The sequence below is a fragment of the Ctenocephalides felis genome, unplaced genomic scaffold (assembly GCF_003426905.1).
Source record: "Ctenocephalides felis isolate EL2017-DRISC unplaced genomic scaffold, ASM342690v1 CF-g0.4_SCAFFOLD_01604, whole genome shotgun sequence".
Taxonomy (NCBI): domain Eukaryota; kingdom Metazoa; phylum Arthropoda; class Insecta; order Siphonaptera; family Pulicidae; genus Ctenocephalides; species Ctenocephalides felis.
The window spans coordinates 38,153,641-38,167,174 of NW_020537758.1; the positions used below are offsets into that span (position 1 = coordinate 38,153,641).

Sequence of the window (13,534 nt, forward strand, 5' to 3'; positions counted from 1 at the left end):
TATAAAAAGATCGAAAAATGAAATCTTTGTCTATTACATTTCACCTATGGGCATATAGTCTTAATTTATCTAGTTTATGCAAGTAAAAGAAATTTAAATATATATATATATACGAGGTGTGTTCAAAAAGTACCCGGAATTACTAATAATTAAATTTCGCGGGTCTGGAGTGTCTGATTGTCAAAATTTTTTTTTTATTGTGTTGGTATACATGCCCCTAAAGTATGATGAAATTTTCAGCTATATTCACTGTTTACTTTGTCTGTGGTAGTCGCTAAGGTTCGACGTGTTTTTCTGAGCTCGGCGATTTTTACAATGGAAGAATTGAAAAGTCAAAGAATTTGTATTAAATTTTGCTTAAAAAATGAAATAAAGTGTTGCAAAGTGCAAAAATTCACCAGATATGGCTCCGTGTGACTTTTTCCTATTCCCAAAGTTGAAGAGACCCATGAAAGGACGGCGGTTTTCCTCGATTGAAGAAAATCGCTGAGAGTGCTCAAGGACATATCAAAAAGTGAATATCAAGGGTGCTTCGAAAATTGGAAAAAACGCTGGCATAAGTGTATTATATCTGGGGGGGACTACTTTGAAGGGGACCACATTAATGTAGACGAATAAATAAATATTTTTTTGAAAAAACGAAAATTCCGGGTACTTTTTGAACAGACCTCGTATATATATATATATATATATATATCTATATATATATATATATTTATATATATATATATAATATATATATATATATATATTATCATAAAATTTCTTCAGTTCTGCATAATTGTCTTTGTACTGCAGCATAATAAAGTACTTTGTGGAACGCTTTGCCCGGAGGCTTTTGTAGCACATTACTGAATATTTTGCAGGAACACTTTTAGGTCTTACTCACAAAGAAAATGTATACCCTAACAATGTTAAAGTATGACGGAATTTAATTTTATTCTTTATTGATTTTATATGGTTCTAATTTATTTGTGTAATATATTTTCATAGACTCATTTTATTAAACTAATTTATAAATTGTATGAGTTATTTGCATTGGTTAAATACTTAAAATAATTGGACATCTATATAAATAATCACGTATTTAATAAAAAAAATATTATAATTTATTAAAAAAAACACTTATTATACTCTTTAAACACTTATGCAAAATTAGTGTTGGACTGGGATTGACCGATCGAACAAATATATCAAAAGGAGCACCAATTTTGAACATACAAAAGACAAAATAAATATTTAGGAGCTTTGAACCGAAGACTTACGTGGAAGAATCATATCATGAAACAACGTTTCCAGCTTGAAGAGAATTTCAAAAAACTTTACTGGGTGATGGGTCTCAAGTCCAAACTATCGACCTACGACAAACTTCTTATATACAAAGTCATCTTAAAACCAATATGGACTTACGGCCTTTCTCTCTGGGGCAGTGCAAAGCGATCCAATTTAAACATCTTACAGAGAGCTCAGAACAAGATCCTCAGAAAAATACTGGATGCTCCCAAATATGCACCTAATTGGCTTGTTCATCAGGACTGCAACATACAAACAATAGCGGAAGAAATTAGTAACAAAGGACCTACTCTCGGCTAACACTATCAGGAGACTAAGAAGATTAGATCCATTAGATTTAGTATAGTAATATATTTAGTGTAGAGCTTGTAATTATTTTCACTAATTTATATTTATTATACTAATTTGAAATACGATGGGTAGTATTTTAAAATTTTATTTTTTATCTTAGTTTGATGCAAAAAATAGGAGCTAAATCAAATAAATTTACTTACTTATTGTCAGTGACTAAATATTAACATACAATTGTGCCTTGCGCATTCCGAACGATGCTTAAAAATAAAATGATTTAAATTCAAATTTAATTGTGCGATAAAATATAAAAAATATATGTACACACAGCTTTAAAATCCAAGATTTCATAAATAATATAATTATATATACATACAAGATGTTTATGATGATAAACATAAATCATATTACCGACTGAAACTTTATGCTTTTCTGTGTGTCATCAAAAATGTCCATATATTTTATCGCAGATATAACTACAAATATTTATCCTGAAACACGCAAAGCTCATACATTTGGGACTGCAATATACTATTTTATTTGAAGCAGTATGTTCCAAACCCAGACACATAAGAAATTCTATAAAAGTTTTAGTACGCTCTTGAGATTCGTTGCCCGAAATGTGGTGTTTCTGAAATAACCTTTCGTCTACACATTGTTCAAGATTACTGATGACAAATATATACATATATATATATATATATATATATATATATATATTTATATATATATATATATATATATATATCCACAAAAGATCAAGGTTTTTAGAATCAATTTATCTCCAAAAATCACAAAATAAACAATTTGAATTATTTTGATCTTTGGTCCAAGCAACTTTTTTCTTAGTCAACGTCTTTTTTTTAATATTATAAATTTACATTATGAATACCATATCAGAATTCGTTAACGTGCTAAATGATGAAACACATAGAGTGCTGAAACGTATTTAATAAATAGATAATCTTTAGTTTAGTCATATGTTCATATGTTGAAACGTGCAAAACAAAAAGGATTCTTACAGAATGGTTTCTTCCTAATTAACTTCCCATTGAGTAAGTTATTGTAATCGTCCAGAAACCAAAATTGTAAACATTTGCATATCTTCACGGTTTGAGAGTTTCTGAACATTTTGGCGAACCTTGAAAAAAATGGTAGTGTGTGTTTATCTATGTATTGATAGAATCCTTCGTCCACGTTTTCGGGCGCACGGATCAACCGATTTGTATGGTTCAAAAAGCATTCGATCCCTATTGATAGAGAGATGTGTTGATTAGTTTCTGGCAAAAGTTGGTCTTGCCGACCGAGCAAAGAGAGCAGATAATAGATATCGAGATTTTGAGAGAACGGAACATCCGATTTCAATGATCCAGAACTCATTCAATTTGTAATGATGGAGAAAATTGGTGATTAGTTTTTAGTAAAGGCAGGTCCAGCCATTCCAGAGCTACAAGGCTAAATGTGCAAAAGTGACGGTTTGCACATTTAGCCTTTAGCATTTAGTATTTGCTTATTTTGAGGAAAATGAGCATCCGATTAGAATGATTCAAAAAACTTTCTGCTTGCTTTGGCAAAACGATTGTTTTTGGGGAAGGAAAAATAATTGTTTTTGGCAATTTTCTTTTTCATTTTTCCAAGAATTTTTTTTTAATATAGGAAATAATTCAGATTTTCAAAATAATATTTCGGTACGTGAAGTTCCAGCAATTTGCTTCAAGGTACGATGCCATATACTACTAGTTAATATCATGTCTTTGTCTCAGGTGTAACTTTAAGTGTGATATGTATAACATGATATTTTTTTTTTAAGTAAATATGTCAACACTCGAGTTAATCGAGTTGATCATGTATTTTTCTGAAAAAGTTTCGGTTATTTGAATTTGAATTCGAAAGTATTCTCTTTATTTTTAAACTTTTATATGTAAAATTTAGACGAGCAAATGTTTTATATAAAATTTGGCTTAAATTTTGTTCTTGTTTTTACCTTTTTTAGTATGACATTTTGCACCAATTTTTAATGCACATAATACTCTCTGTCCATGGTTTATGACTGATTAATATTTTAATTATGATTTGAAAATAAAGTTTTGTGTACTTTGTGAAAATCATGCAGTTCACATCTTGCACTTCAGGCTTGAATAGTGAATGATAAAATCTGAATTATAATAGACTATCAGAATATAAATTCCCATTATTAAATTTTTGTATAAGCGAGTGCATACTTCTTATTGCGCTATAAAATTGCATTTATATTGAATATGATGGAACAGAATAAAAGTATATAAAACTATGTATCGAAAACAAACTTAATTTTGTATCGTGTACCGATATGATACAGTTTATAGAAAAATATTTGGTATTATTGATGAACAATCAATATTTCAAATATGTGTTATATTATTTCTTGTGGCTTTTATTAACATATTTCGTTGTTTGTATGGATATAATAACTTTGTACCTCATACAATTTGCCCTCTGTGCGTGTTACATACAACATATGCGAAGTAATAAACATCGTTGGAGTATATAAAATGGAATTACGTTCAAATTGCTGCCTGTAAAGCGCAAATTATATTTAAAGGATAACTTTGGCGCAAAAGTCATAACAAGAAAATATTACTTTGAGTTATATAACCACGTGCGAAAACACGATTTCGACTGTGTGAAAAAGCAACTCACGTTCAAGAAATTTTGAGTTTTATTGTTATTACAACTTTGAAATTTTTGATGATCACAATCTCGGAAACATTCAATTTTCATCCTTTTTATTGCAAATCTTATTCCAAATATCTGTAGCTTAAATATATAAAACTCCTTATATGTTCCTTGCTGATATAAAATGTTACGTGAGGCTAATAACCCATATAAAGACCGCTATATATTTTCCAAAGACTATTTATTATATTTTTTCCTAAACAGTTTTGTGTCAAATTTTAATGGTCAGTAGTTATTCGGCCGAGATGAATATAATAATATCTAGTTTTTGCTAGTAAGGTTTACCTAAAACCTTGATTGTAATTCTAATTTTTTCATCTTGTTCTTTGCTTTCAGATGTAAAATTTTCCATTACATCTATTTTATATAATTGTGAAGAAAATGACAAATATTACAAAGAGTGAATGAGTTTTATTTTTCTTAAATAAAATATTACATATTTATTCTAATATATTTGGTAAAGCATTCTACAGAAAGCTATAAGTTGATATTTAATATTTTGATATTTCGTAATGTATTTTACATAAACTACCACGAATTTTACATAATACTTAAGTAGAACAAATACCAATTGTTCCACGTTTGAATAATTAATTTCTATCCGTTGCTAATTTATTTAAAAAAAATATTTATAAAGATATTTTACATAGTTCATTAAATTTTGGAATGATAAACTTTTATGGTAAAAATTTTGAAAGTCTAAATCTCAATTTATATTTCGAACAAAACATAATTAAACCTATACAAAGCTTCATATATCATGATACTCTAGTTTTATATTACATATGAAGAAGTAAATATAATATAATTTATATTATGTATGTGCTACCATGTAAATTTATAAAATATGAATATAATTAAACATGTGAAGTAGAGTATATGAAATGAAATTACGTTTATATTACTTCTTGCGAAGAGCAAAATCATTTCGCACACAAAATTCATAGCAAGTCATTCGAATTTTATCAATTGATAAAGTCAGTATCATGCAAAAAAATAATTGTTAATATCTAATATTAATTATGTGATGAATTAAGATATTAGCTTTGTAATTTTACTAGAACAAGTAAGTCAATCATATGTTTCTAATAGAAATTAATTCTTTCGGGCGTTGCTACAAAAAAATCTTGAGTCGGAATTACTCATATGGGATACGAAAAATATATAGGGATACCAGTTTGTCCTGTAATAGCCATATGTAAAAATTTAATTTAACGTATGTATATATGTTTTACAATTTGATTCATCCATCTATGGCTATAATATTACATGAATCTAAATATAATTTGAGTATACCAAATATGTATTTTTACTGATGTTTCATATGAAACATTCAATAATGCAGCAGAACATGCGATATTTCTTATTCAACGAACAATAAAGTTAGTGAGTTTGTTTTAGAATTGCATGATGTGTTTATCACAATTGATTACGGCTCACCCATATTTCGCATATCTAGCACGATGTAACATATAATTTGTTCTTTCCACTGAGAAACTTTCTATTAAATAGAATCGAATGCAATATGCGGAAATTTCCACAATAGTCCAGTTTTTTATGTTATAATAAATGCGTTGCACTTCAATTATTTACCCTTTAATGAACTATTATAGATCTGTTAAGTTTCTAATAATACCCACTGAAGATCAGACTGTTTTTGAAAACTGCAGGTTTTTCACTGAATATTCAATTCAATTCAATGCTTAATGATTAATATGTATTCCAAAATATTTGTATGTATTACTATATATTTTTACAAGAATGTCCAGATCCAAATTTTTCTGATATATGGCTTAAGAAATTCTTGTTCTTGAAATATATTTAATTATTCTCTCATGTATTCATTACATCCGATATACTATTAATTTTCATAGGAACTCAAACGATGCAATAGTTTATTTCTATATGAACTGTTTTGATGGGTATTTTATTTCATTTCCCAGGGAAATGTTACCCAAAACCTAAATTGATATAGCAAATAAAATGCATTAGTATGACTCAATAGTTTCAAAACTCAGTATTCGAGCATTTCTATAATAATTTCTTCTAATTATTGATTTTTTTAATTTAATTTTGTAAAAGATTGACAGAAAATAGTGCAGTTTTATGAAATAATAAACAAAAGGCAAAAATTTATATATTTTATTTTATGTAATTACTTAAAAATGTATCAGTATCACAAAAATTGATACTGAATAATTCAAATTAATCTGATTTTTTATACATGTTGTTTATATTATATTTTGTTTATGTTGTATTTTGAGGATTGCTACGGCAAATAATTTGTTTTTTAATTGCCATATATTTTAGTAATTGTGAAAAAGTACTGGTAAAGCAAAATAACCAAAGAAAAGTTAATAATTTATTTGAAAAAATAATTATTCAAAGGCGTTTCAGTGAGCAGAACATTATTATAAAATGACAAGTCATAAAAAACGATCAAAGTTACAATTTTGTTTTTTGTGTTTCAAATAGTTTTGAGTATCTACATTTATTGCAATATATACTAATATATTCATTCTACTAACAAGCATTTCATTATGACAATACTACCAACCAATATTTATGGTATATTTATATTTAACTAACTATATTAATTAATTTTTGTCATTAAGGACTGTTTGGCATTGTCAATATATGAAGCATATACACACTTGTGTCCATGCCCATCCATATTCTCGTTATGGGGATATTTTGAATGACACTTAAAGCCATATGCGAGCTTCGTCGAATTTTCGGATTAATTAGGAACACAATTGAAAATCAATATTTACACATAGATCGACTTTAATGAATTTTCATATGACGTGTACTGTCGATCAAATGAATTATTTCGAAATTTTGAAATGAAATAGAAAGGTGAAAATATATTTTGGAATTCACTTACATAAAGCGATTAGACTGTCAATTGAAACCTTAAAAGATTTGGGTATCAATTAGATGAAAGTGCTAATAATTCAATTCATTAGAATACTAATACGAATCTTTCCTAAGTTATTAGTAGCGTTATTTTTAAAATTTATTTAGTAATAGGTCGAAAAACTTAATACAGATGGTCTGAAAAATATCAATTTGTACATAAAAAATTACATTTGTACATTATACATATATTATTTTCTTTTTCTAATTAAATTAAATAATTTATAATTCAAAGTGTTTTTCCGCAATGTGTTGATGAGCCATGATGCCCGAAACCAGTTATTTGTAAAATTCAGTCAAAATACGTATTTGCATATATTTTTTTAGGTCAAGAAAGAATTTTGATTATTCAAGAGAGAATGGAAAAAACAGTTACTGCAAAAAGAATCTTGCCGGTGACACAAAAGTACATGGCGTCTCCACCGTTCAATTTAAATGAAATTGCTAACGAATTAGAACAACATTAGTTGTGAATATAGTAGAGAATTGTAGAATTTGTTTGTTATAGCACTGAACCCTCTTTATATTTTCGAATAATTAATGATTTCATATCTATAAAAAATGATTCGTGACAATATTCTTTTTTTTTAACTTCTTCAATCATTCAGTTCAAGTATGCTTTACAGCTTGTATAGCTTTAAAGTTTGTAGAATAATGCAACAAAAAATAAGGTTGTACACGTTTATAATATGCTTGTATATTTTTCATTCATTGAGTTTTAAGTACGTAATGTTCAATTGTTTTTAAATTGTTGCTAGTATTATAAAACTAATAAATTCAAGTAAATTCCAATACAGATGATATTACAAAAAAATCCCATCGTTAAAAAAATAAGTACAAATACCTATGTATATTTATAAATATATATATATATATATATATATATATAATATCATGATCAGAGGCAATTTCATACTTGCCTTGCGTTATTAGCTAGTAAAAGAATTTCTAATTAATAATATTAGTATACCATTAATATTTCCGTCCGACGGGATTCTGCGTGGGTCTTAATTGGCTTTTGAAACGGTGACTTGAGATAATAAATTGAATAATGGAATTTCTGCTATAGACACTAATGTAAGTGTACTAAAATCTCTCACTTTACTTAAACTTTACGTGTTTCGTCAGTATATATTGCTATGAACCCATGTCAGAAGCGTTTAAGATCAAAACTTCAAAGATTACCCAGATTATATAGAATTTCGCACATAAAGCAGATTTTATGCGTTTGTGGACGTAATTTGATCTATTCGTGCGAGAAATATTATCTTCATGAATTTCGATGGTTATAAAGAGGATTTCATCGTCGTTGGCTAAGAACAAGTAATGCAATTTGATTTGATTTATTTGGTTCTATATTCATTCGAGAATGAATAATAATAATTTGAATATTTTTATGATTTAAATAATAGTTTCAATTCATGTACTATTAGATGGTTTAAATTCAATATGGAAATTTTACAATTTTGCAGTACAAAACTTTTTCGTAAGCTGACTTATTTTTAAAAAATAATGCCAAATACTAACATGTATGTAGTGTTTGAAATAAAAATTCGTGACGGTCGACAATATATCTTAACAAAAGCTCTGACAATTTATAATAAGTTTTATCATTACTTTAATATAGAAAAAAATTACCATAAGTCTGTTACGATTGTCATTACACTTCGTCTTAAGATGGATTGTGATGATAGTTATACTAACATAGTCATCTTATATTCAGCATAATATGAAATATCGGTCTCAGTACATGCTTTTATAGCTGGTATAACTTAAACAAGCCATTTCACATTTTGTATTTTATAGACCTCGTTACAATGTGATATATGTATAACTACCGACTTGGCGCACATTCATATGGATGTACCTATCGCTAAGATTTATGACTAAACTGTATTATGTAGTAATATAAATTCTAAATGCTAATAAAATTACTTACTAAATTTAATAAATTAGATTTTCAGATGTATAAAATATATAATTTTACAGACTTTTACACATATTAGGTGTGATTTTAGCTTTTTAATATTGTTGATTTAGTTATTAAATTTATCCGATACTACCTACCTAAGAATTATGATTTATTTAAATCAATTATTTGAGGTAATGTACGGATTTAGCATGTTTTTGAGAACAATTTAAGTAGTTTCGAAAAGTCCTTTGTTTTTATTAATTACATTTGTCTACCATTCATTAACAGACTGAAATTTCGAGCAATTTCGAGTTAGACATAAATGCTACTTATAATCTAATGTCTATTCTATTATTTCTGTTTTACAAACTATATCAAGAATACTAAACAGTATTTAGCAAATTCTACGTAAACTTTCCCTCACCTCGATTTATGAGCTAAAAGCATATCATTTCGTACCCTAATAGCAATTTCTCAGTTCCAAATGTCAGGTAATTAACTAATTCTAATGCAGAGGTTTTGGAGGAAACGTAATTCAACAAAGCGAATTTCGCTCGCTTACTAAAATGACAGTAAATGACATTTGTGCGTATTAGTTATTACATTACAACTATAATAGGAGATAATGGTATTAATGTATACATAATAGACAATATTCAATAAACTAGTTGTTTCATCATAAATGAACGGTCGAATACAAAGTCCTATAAATATTCTAAATTTGCTCTTGACCGTGTTTTTTACATCGATTTGCAATTGGTTGATAATGCCAAAACATTTCTACCACGATCGAGGTTTACGTGAATAGTAAAGAAGATAAATGAATATAAAATGGAAATGTTCAACGCAAAAAATGTACCGAGAAGATATCGAGAAAGAACCGACGACTGGAATAATCTCGTATAAAGGATTAAATTTATTTTACTAGCGGCTTTTCGAATAAGAAAAAAAGCTTTTTTATTCAAGTAACGACTACCGAATGGTTTTTTTCTTTTCTGCATAAATAAATATGAAAATAATACTCTAGAGAATAGATAGAACAGAGACTTGGGACAAGTTCAAATAAAATTTAAACCAGGATAAAAATTTCTACTATGTTTGGGCCCAACTCTATATAATTGGAATATTTGATTAGAATCATATCATTTATAGTTGATACTACTATAGTAGTATACTAAACCATTCAGTACTTAAATATTTTTGTCTAAATAGACCCTAAATAATAGTTTTAAAACAATATTTCTATTATTGTTGTGAATAATTTAAATCTGAACAAACTGATAATTTTAATATCTAAACAACTGTAAAAAAAATGTTTAAGATCCTGAATTTATTAAAATGTTTATTACTTATTATTGTTTGTCTAAACATTCACAAAATACAAATGCACACACACACACACATATATATATATATATATATATATATATATATATATATATATTATAATGTACGTAAATAAAAATTTCCACCAAATGATTTAATAACTACAAACAATAAATAAATTAAATTTAACTTACCATCTTCTAATGTCATATTTTCTCGGAATCTTTAACAAGTGCAAGAGTGTGCAAAACTTTAAAAACTAATAAATAGGTCATTCGATCTCTTCTGAGAAATATCGTCTTGATTTCATCATTATATATTTATGAATTCAGTTATTAAAAAAGTTTCGAAGTGTTTGATTTAACGATCTTTATTAAAGTGCAAGTTTGATTCATAATGTCATAGACTTTTTTAAGTTTTTATTATCACAGAATTGAAGTGAAATTTATTATATATGATAAGTGATGTTATGGATTGTTATGTCATATAAATAATGATTATAAAATAAGACACAAACATGGAAGGGAAAGTATGGACAACGTGACTTTTTATGATATTTAATCCAATATTACTAACTATATCTATAACTCACCATTATAATAATAAAAATATGGAAATCGTACAATCGAGTCATTAGAAGTCTTTTTTATGGAAGCATTAAGAGAAATAAAACTTTATGGATTTTTCTGTTTCAATATCTCGTTAGGCCTTTGAAGTGTTTCATGCGCCCTGCAATATTCTCGCACAAGATTTCTTCTAAAAAGTGCGATAAATTTGATTTACTATGAAAAGTTTGATTTTCTTAGAGTTTCGTTTATATTAAATCATGTAGGTTGAAACTTTTCGGTTCACTTTGGATTCTGTTGGTCCGTTTTCTTCGTTCGTAATCGGATCTAGAGAGAAGAAGTTGTTTCGTCTTACAAAATGACATTATTGTGATTCCAACAAGATTAGACCTTCATTAAACTCGATGCTCAATAAACGTTAGACCTTTTTTGGCAATTTAATTTTGGTCCACAGGGAATGTATAACGCTTTAATTTTGCTTTGTAGTTTACTGATGAAATTTCACGCGATTGTGGCATGAAATCGACCTGGGCAAATATAGACGAAATTATAATATATAAATAATCTGCATATATCATGCATCATGTAATTGAAAAAGTATGCCAAGCTTTTGATTCAAGTCCGTAAAAAATATTCTACATGTCCGCAATGCTCCACTCATACTTACTCCAGATAGGTATCTCTCTAAAAAAATGATATATTTATTTCTGTAATTCAAATATATGCAATCTAATGTGTAATCCCAATAATATATTTAATTATAACCGTTTATACTATGCTATATTTAATCATATTAATAGTAAAAATAAAATTTGCTAGCTTTCAAAGCTTGTAAGTATTTAATTTTCCCCTCATATATATATATATATATATATATATATTTTATTTTAACTTAATATGAACTCACTTCTCATAGAATATATATTTTAGCCTGAACGTTAACCACTTCTTCTAATATATTATGTAATGGACTTTTAAAAATTGCATTTTATTCTTTCAGCTTTTTTAAGGTTGCATTATAATAATTACAAGCAAATATCATATAGTTACTTAGAAGCAATTTTTCATATTCTTAAAATTTACTATTTCATATTTGTTGACATATTTTTTCGACTAATTGTAATAATATAACAAAGGATTCATAGTATGTTCAGAATTGGATCAACCGAAAAATTAACTATGTAGTAAACTTTTCTTCATTTTTTATTTAATTTGTTCATAGGTTTCAGTAATTTATTTTATTACACTAATTAAGTATATAAATGCTACTGATATAAAGATTACTTTTTCTTTATTCTAAGGGATCTAAAGCTATAGCATATGTTCAGATATATCTTAAATTAAATTACATTACTGCACAATAATATTATCTTACTCTTTTATTTTGAAACATCAGAACATCAGTATAATAAATGTCTGAAAAAGTGAAAAAATGCATGTTTAATTTTTCATAGTTGTTCTCATAGCATATATGTAATAACATCTCGTATTTGTTTATAGATTTAAAAACTATGTATGTAATGCAATGCTTTACTAAAAAAAATAATTCAGAAGGTACATCTTAAGTCGTGCTGATCATGTCAGTTATTTCCAAATATCAGAAAAAATTGATTAGAGTTGTAGAGAGATTTGTTAACTTGTCAGTGTATTCGGTAGAAAAACAGAAATCTGAAGATGTCAATTCAAGTTCTTGGTGAGCATTTTTTTAAGGATTCGTCTTCACGGTACTAGAGACATTAAGCCAAAGTTTGGGAGCAGATTTGCTGAAAAAAACTGATAATTGGAATATGTCTCATAAGGATCAGAAACATTAACTTTGAGGTAGAGCAAACAAGTACCTGAAGATGTAATGCTGATGTAAGATGGAACAGCTTGTCTGAAGGCAAAAAGACATATGTCATAGTATCTGATAGTGTATCATCTCATAGTGCATATGTCATAGTATCTGGTATTTGTTTATACATTACAATACTATAGCTGTTATGCAATGCCTTCTAGATATTTTTAAAAATTCAGAATCTAACTCTGACATGCCTTGACCATGTCAGTTATTTCGTAATATCAGGTAAAAGTGATGAGATTTTTCGAGATAATTGTTACTTTGTCAGTGTATTCGGTAGAAAAACAGAAATGTGAAAATGTGAAAATGTCATTTTAAGTTCTTGGTGAGCTTTTTAATTTAGAACCAGTCTTTATTGTACTAGAGGTATTAGGTCAAAGTGTGTAAGCACCCAAATATCCTTCGTGAAAACGAAGTAACTGAGGAGCAAATTTGCTGAAGTAAGGCAGAAATATCAGGTAAAATTGAGGACAGTTATTGGGAAATTTGTTACTCTATCAGTGCATTCGGTAGAAAAATAAGAATCTGAAAAATCCGTCTTAACGGTATTAGAGAGATTAGGCCAAAGTATCAACCTTCGTGAAAAAAAGTAACTGAACTACTATTTGCGGAAGAAACTGATAATTAGATAGTCTTGCACGGATCAGAAACATTGTTTTTAAGGTAGACCAA

At 27.5% G+C, this 13,534-nt stretch overlaps 1 pseudogene; it reads left to right on the forward strand.

The window, feature by feature from the left end:
* The first annotated feature begins 9,614 nt into the window (after positions 1–9,614).
* LOC113373704 overlaps positions 9,615–13,534 on the forward strand; it is a 35,526-nt pseudogene continuing 31,606 nt past the window's right edge.